Genomic DNA, 8338 nt, shown 5'->3' with positions numbered 1-8338 from the left:
TGCCTCCTGCTCTAAAAGAAGAACAAGACACAGCCAAACTCTAATACTGGATGGACACACATTCTATAAATCATCAGAAGCAAGTGCCGCCTTCTCATGCTGGAACGAATGTTGCCGAGGTTGCGCAGAAAGGCAACCGCTTGGGCTCCCACTGGGAAAAAAAAGATCATAAATTACTCCGAGATATTTGATAGTTTCCATTTGAGGAATTACATGGTGTCGATAAACAATAGAGCAATTAACTGGATAAGAAAGTTGGAAAACCAATAATGCACATTTACAGATTAATGTCGCCTAAGCATTGGTCCAGGACACTGAGGCAAGACTGTCAGGACTGGCACAGAGAATATATGTCATTCTCAGAAGCAATAAGGGCGATGTCATCTGTATAAACATAGGTTGACACCTTATGAATGCAGGGACTACTGCTAAGTAAGATGCTGAAAAGAACAGGGGAGAGGACTGCAACTTGGGGCACTCCTTTTGCTTGTCAAAATCTGCCAGAGGAAACACCATTCTGGAAGCAGAAAAATTCCCTGCCAGCCAGAAATTCAGCAACCCATGCCACAAAGTAGCTTGGATGTCATACAGCCTACAATCTTTGCAACAGCGTCCAGTGCTCAACATTGTCATAAGCCTTCGATACATCTAGAATAAAAAGCGGCGCATTGCATACATTGCTTTTGAAGATGAGCTAATTGTATGCAGCTCTCCAGGTCAGTATGAGCACACCATATTAAACATCCTGGCCTGAAACCTACTTGGGGCAAACCTATTTGGCAAGGCAAATACCCATTTTCTAAAATGACACATTATTCGACCATGCAACACACTTTCAATTAACTTTTCGAGATTCGAAGCTAGAGAGGTTGGCTTTATACTGTCTAACACGTAAAAGTCTGCTTGCTTTTTAAATACAGGGATAACCTTCACTAAATGCCACTCATTTAGAATCCATGTCCCTTTATGAGAGTAATTTAAAAGCACCATAAGGTCGTCGGGACATTCCTCTAACAAAATTTTAATCATAAGTGACACCAGCAGGACCAGAGGCTGCAGGTGTAAGGCGGGACACAGTTTGCGAGAGCTTACTGAGGATCACCTCCTCAAAATCGTCCAATGCACTGACAAATCTTGGAGGAGAAGGAACAAGAGCTAAAAACCGATGCTCAAGGCCCCTGCCTATCCCTTCTATAGAGACTTAGCAAGTTCCGCGGGTGTCTGAACTAGGGAGAGCTGTGTTCATGGCGGTCAGGATTAGTTTCCTCGACTTCAGGCAATTACCAGGTTTAGAAAGAAATTCGTAGTGTTGAGTATCATACAACTCTTTTGCATGAGATCCGGAGCGCTTAAATGTAGCCACAATGAACTTATAATTGATTCAGTTTTTGGGGCACTGATTATGTAGAAGTTTCTTCCACGCAGCCTTTCTTCGCCTATAATCTTGAGCACAATCTGCGTTCCACCAAAAACATGGCGACGTTCCCTTATTCGTCTGGACCAAAAACTCGAATTTCTGAATCCCTTCACAATGGCGTCCCTCATAGCCTGAGTCGCTTTGGGACGTTGAACCCTCCACAAACCAAACCAAGCAACTAACACAACACAAAGGGTGGGAAGAAAAGACAGTCAACAGGTTTTTTTCGAGCTCCGTCCAAAACAGAACAAATGCGGAGGACACTGTCCCCACAGTTAGAAATATATAATGCTTGAAGATCTGATTTCAGGATATTTTTAAAGCTTTTTTAATTTATGAAGGTGCACCGGCGGCTGGTAGGAGCGGACAACTGGCACGCAACCTGGGAACTGATTGGAAGGTGATCATTATTAGAGGCACAGTCAACTGGCCCAAGAGGAGGCAGTAATTTCAGGGGAGGAAATGTTAGGTCTAACGCTGAGCGAGACTGGACTCTGACAAATGTGGGGAGACACGAATTTAGACAGAAGAGGTTATTTTCACAAGCTCAGTACGCCAAGTGTGTACCACAGCGATCTGTTTTAGACCCCCACGAAACATTAAGTTAGTTGAAGTCTCCAACAATTAGAACTTGTGCCCTGCAACAAGCTAAATATGAGTCTAGAGGCCGAATATGTCATGCACACCTGTGGGAAAATATACATCAGCTAGAGTGAGTGGTTGGTATGCAGAAAGATTCAGTTCAACAGCCTGAATTTCACGCCGACTGTCCATATATTGAAATGATACAATTACCATGGGGCAAAATTTTGATATGAACAACAGCAGGCCACCACCTCTTGTCGGCTGATCTAGCCTGAAAGAGCAATAAGTTTTTAGAATGTACCTTGAATACTTAGTGAGCCAAGTTTCCTGAAGAGCAAATGAGTATAGAGTTAATTTGTTGGTTAAACAAACTAAATCTGTTGAAGTGGAAAGAATTGACTGGCAGATACACGGCAGTACTTTCAGCGACCCTATTTTGCTGAAAGAGCCACAGTGGCGACCGCCTGTTGCAAAATATTGTTTTTGGGTCCCAAGTTGGGGCAATTCCTTTGTCTTCGTCACAGGGCAAGACGGACCAGCAACGCCAACCAGAGACCCATTGTGCTTTTGAGCTCGCATCTCAGCCTCCATGTGAATACACTGTATACAGATACTTCTGCCACACTGTGACTTGGATATCCAGTTGGAGGAATACACAAAAGCTCTGACTGAGTTTGACGTAGTGGATTTGTAGCCACGGGCACAGAAGTTTGGGAAAGAGCAACCAAAGCTGAAGAGATTAACAGGACATCTGAGCTGCCATGACCTTCGAAATGCATGCACATAGATTCTCTACTATGCGATCCATGGCACTCGCCATTGCTTTCTCCACCCGCCACAGCTTTCACTTGCGACTAGGTGGAATCCACAACAGTTGAATGCCGCGCTGCCACACTGGAATAGCCAGATGCCCTATTCTTTAAGGCTGCAAATGCCTCTCGTCTTGTGCACCTGTGCTTGTCAATTAACTTCAGCACTTGAACTCCTTCACCATGCTCCGGCCAGTCAGGATGGCTTGCTGTGTGGCCCCTACCACACAAACAGCACTTCTCGTGCTCAGAAGGACACCCAGCGGGGTCGTGGCTTTCTCCGCACTTACAGCAACGAAAACTCAATTTACAGGCCTTGGCAGTATGGCTAAATAAACCTCCAGCAATTGTGGTACTGTAGGGCCCTAGATGTGAACTGATAAATACGAAAAATCAATGGCCACACCTTAACTTCAGATGGGCAAGTCAGACGTGCAAACATAGCTATAACTGTCTCGGTTGGTACCTTTGTCCCGTCAACTATTTGGCTGCAGCAGTGAATGGCGATCATGCCAGCCAAAGTTAGTTTCTCTAGCGTCTCAGACGCGCGCAGCCGTGGGTCTTCACCGTGGACTAACCCTTTAGAACACGCCAGATCAAGAGGTAGGAACACGCTCACCGGGTGATTGATGAAGGAAGTGCATGTGAGTAGGTCTGCCACATATGCCTGGCCTGGCGATCTGCAAATGATTCCACCACGGCTGAACTGCCAGACATCAGTGATCCACACGTATTGCAGGATTGTTTATTTCAGAGCTGCCTGGGCAGCCTTGGGGTTATCAAGTCTGATGGAGCCCCCGCCCGCGGGGACGAAAGCAACCGGGATGCTACTTACAGCGCCACAGAACAAGAAATAAAGCGGCAACTCAGGAGAGTCAGGCTGACCAGGGAGAGCTCCCCTGGCCTAGACAGCTTGTGGGTATTAGCCCACTTTCCTACATTCAGTCACCCTGGAAAACAGGAAAAGAACGCCGGAAACGAAGCAGAAATTGAAGAGCAAATGCAGCACTGCCTGGTACTTAGCCACAACCCAACAGGGATGGTTCGGGTCTAGAAGCCTGCCTTGCGCCGGGCATCATGCTCAGCTCCAGAGAGTTGTTGTCCTCAACAAGCTAATGGCGCATGCAAACTACAGGGGATCGGCCAAACACAGGCGGCAACTGACAGGTGCTCAAAACATAACAATAATAATAATAATAAGCAGAATGCATGTGCACGAGCAATTCTACTGCGTGTTCTGCCTCCTCTTCTTTTATGGGACAGCCAGGAACTTCGCTCACTTCGTTCTTCTTCCTCTCCATCCTCTCGTGCTTCCTAGACGCTGGCATACTTTTTGGAAATGACCAACTTCCTTGCATTTGGAACAAACCTTATTTCTGGCCTTCTGTAATTAGCGAAATTGGCGAAATGTTGACTGGAGCAGCAGGTAACAGCAACGTCCACCTTCACTGATTACGCCCCCGAGCAGATGGGGGCACGTGAGCAGCGTCCGGAGTGAGTCAGAGCTACATGCATGCGGGCACGTCCCATGTCCGAGAGGCGCTAACTTGCCTTACGTATTTGCTTTAAGCCGTTAGAGGAGGCTATTTCATGCAAACTTTTAAGTGACTCTTCGTAGTGGCACGCGACTATAATAAAATGAGCAATGCAGACTTCTGACAGGCTCACCGGGGCTTTGTAACGTTTCTTGAATCGGTGGTGTTCGACGAGCACGTTCGTCGTGGCTGAGAACAGACGGGCAAGTGTTGAGCGCGGTTTCACGCATCTTCGCCTTCCGTAACTTCACTTGAGGTTGCTCCTCCGTTTTGAATTTGCGCTGGCGTGGCAGGAGCGGGCGCGTTGCGGTACCGACGCTGATCTTCGACGCCGAGCGAATGCAGAAATATAGCTTTGCGCCGGGATGCAGCTAACTCGGAGGCGCCAGATGCTTCTACATGTAAGTAGGTAGAAAACAGTGCCTTCCACAGGTTCCAGGGTATTGGTGGCTAGCCACGGGTTCCCAGGAATGAACGAGGGCGACGTAAAGGTTTACCTCGTTGCCACGTTGTTGTATTGTAGGTGGAAGATCAAATGACGCACCGCAACGATGTTGTGCTGACGCCTTGTTTTCTGGGGCCTCCCCTCTTTTTTTCCTGCGTCACGTGTCAGCAACAAACTATGAAGAAGCGAAAGTGAAAGTAAGAGAAACGAAACTGAACCTTCCACAGGTGCTGCACAACAATATTACTGGAAATGAACATATTTTACCAGCTTATAGTGTTGGTTCTGGTGTAACACACGAATCATTTCAGCTGAAGGCATGCGTGTATATGTCAGAAACTATATTAGTGAAGCAACTTGAAACTGCTTCTGCATTTCTCATAAAAAAGAAGAAAAAAACATGATCTTGTTTTCATAGCATATGCGTGTCATACATCACATGTGATTGTTAACTGTAGCTGTAACTTGAAATGAACCATGCTGTCTGTGATCAAAGCCACTTTTTTATTATTCAAGAAACCTTATTATTCATCGCTTTCATGAAAGGAATGAAATGCTTCACTTATATCGGTATACAGGTATGGTTCATTGTGCGCTGCAATATATGACCGGATTATTTTTTCAATTGTAGCATGGTTTGTGCCCTGAAATTCAGCACATCGTCTTTCACTTGCAGTCATATGAAGCGAAAGCTTCCCTACGGGACCTCGTGTTTCGATTGCCGGGCGCCTAGTTTTCGCCTTCAAATGACCTCGACCTTTGAAAGCAAAAGGAAAGACGCCTTACTCCCCCCCCCCCCCCCCCTCCCTTCCACCTTGGCTCTAGCTCTCGCCGGCGACTATTCTCTCTCTCCCCGGCAGGAAGAACAGCGAGTGGCTCCTGCCTGGTAGACGGTCAAGAGAGAAGGCAGTCGCCGCTACGGTTCGTTACGTCTCATCGTTCCCTTGGCTGGATGCCGACAGCGGCACGGAAGGCAGACTTTACTTGCCAGAGGATAAGCCAGCAAATAAGCGGAACCACGCCGGTCTCCTGCGAATGCCGATGTGGCCGCGACGTCCCTTTTTGTAGATAGTGTACAAAGCTCTCCCCTGTCCTTTCTTGCTGTCGCTCCCGTCTATACTTCTCCTCACTATCCTCTCCCTTTCCCTTTCATTTCCGCCGGCTGCAGCTCGGGTGCTTAAGATATTAGATAGCAATTGCCGCGGCCGGCAACACTCTTTTGCTTCACCTGTTTTCATTTTAAATAAACCACTAACCACCACCATTCCTGCCGGGTAAACGGTCAAGAGAGAAGACAGTCGCCGCTACGGTTCGTTACGAGGAGTCTTTCCGAGAATGGCACCGCGAAACGTCTCATCGTTCCCTTGGCTGGATGACGACAGCGGCAGGAAAGGCAGACTTTACTTGCCAGAGGATAAGCCAGCAAATAAGCGGAACCACGCCGGTCTCCTGCGAATGCCAATGTGGCGGCGACGTCCCTGCTTCTGCTATTCAAGGGCAGGCACGGTGCACGTGTTCACTTCACTGACAAGCGATTACAGCGGAACACAACAACCAAGCCTGCGCCTGGATAGTACGAGCCATAGTGGAGGCGCCAGTCAGTGGCGTAGCCAGCAATGTTGTTCGGGGGGGGGGGGGGGGGGGGGGGGGGGGGGGGGCTTAGTAGAATGGAAAGTTGGACGAGTTGGTATACGTTCATTTTGGATGGAAAAACAGCGCGAAAGGGACGGAAGACAAAGATGAAGGAAACAGCGCGGCCTCCTCATAAAATTCGTGGAGGGATCAAACGCAAGAATAATAACTGCATTGTCATTGACAATGCCGTTGTGTATTAGATAACGCTACGCACTGCCTAGTTAAAATAAAAGAATGTATTAATGTCTTAAAAATCGTGGCAGACATAACTTATACCAATGCTTCCAAAAGTTCTTGAATTAACTATGGCAAGCAGACTGTCCAGTATTCATCGATTTCACTATGGAACACCTTAATTACCTCTGAATATTAAAAACTCGCGTTCAGTATTTAATTTTAAACAGACCTTAAAACAATTCTTGATAGCAGGCAGTTGACTATTAGTTTCTGTTTGTTTCTTTCTTTTTTCTTTTTATTTTCTTATTTTTCCGTTTTCTTTGGAGTTTGTGGTCTTAGTCTACAAACGTATGTATTGTGTCTTAATTCGGTATCACCTTTCATTCTTAAAATGCTGCGCATAGTTTACTTAACTCAATGTTGTTATGAACAGGAGGTCCCCTTTCTGTCATTCGACTAGCTGGGACCTCCTCCTGCCTCTCATTGCATATTGTTCAAATGATTGACTAATAAAAAAAAATCTGATTCCATTTTTTGCGTATTTAATCAGTGAAGAAAATATCACATTAAGTCTAGAACTATATCAGTCCGAAACCAGCAAATGCCGCTGATATGAAAAACGTAAAGGCCATGAAATGAGCAAGCAAATATTTTAATGAATCTTTTTCGTTCAAGAGCTTTTTATTTTTGTACATATGCAACGGCTAGGGAAAAATCTCAATGAGTAGTAGTAGTGTTTTTTTTTTTTTGCATTGAATATGGAAGGCAAAAGAATTTTTGCTACCCTGACATCTGCTATCGCTGCTGTAAGCACCTGAGCTGGGGCAGCGGAAATAAAGGATAGCAGGCAGTGCGTAGAAGTGAAAAGAAAGAGGGGAGGGGATAGTAGAAAGGACAGGGGGAGGAGTACACTGACAATTAATCTATTTACATATATACATGATACATATAAATATATACAGGTCGCACGCGCGTGAAGGTCTAGTAGAACACAGTACACACACACGCGCACGACACAAACACAAAACAGCTGGAGTGGGCGCCCCCGTCCAGCTGTTCATCGTCCGAGGTAGCACACGCGGAGCGTTCGGTCACTGCACGTAACTACCTGACGGAGAACAGGCGGGACGTCAAGCCCGTCTACTCGAGGAATGCACAGAGGCTCACCATTGTTCGCTCACGGGTGCGCGCACTGCCCTGCGGCACAATAGCGTAGTAAGAGCGTCTGGAAGAATGCCCAGCGCCCTGTAAGCCGCAAGCATGTCGCGACGGGAATCAGCGAACGCGGTGCAGCGAAGGAGCAAGAACTCTAAAAGTTCCTGCCGCAGCGCATCCGCTGTTCTTCGTTCCAGTGTACTGCGCAGCAGCAGCTGTCAACGGCCATGTATTGGGAGTCATTCCAGTAATATGCGTTGTGGGGCTAGGTGGTTCATTCTCAGAATTCTTTTTTTGCGCACACAAAGACGACACAATGAGACAAGGGAGACAGGACGGAGCTCCGTCCTGTCTCCCTTGTCTTATTGTGTCGAACTGCACCGAAATTTTAGTCGCAACAGCGAGCGCATCTATAAACGAGGAGTTCTGAAAAATATGCAAAAATATATTCAAAATCTATGAATAATAGAATAATCGAAGTTCCCGATTTGAAAATCTAGAGCACTACTTTTGAAATCTCAGTGCAGCTTTCGCGTCAAAACTATGTATGAACTTTATACCCATTAAGTTTCGGAATCGA

This window comes from Amblyomma mixtum, chromosome 8 (assembly GCF_055824585.1).
Source record: "Amblyomma mixtum isolate Tamu chromosome 8, ASM5582458v1, whole genome shotgun sequence".
NCBI classification, from domain to species: Eukaryota; Metazoa; Arthropoda; class Arachnida; order Ixodida; family Ixodidae; genus Amblyomma; species Amblyomma mixtum.
Note: the sequence above shows the minus strand (reverse complement) of the source record.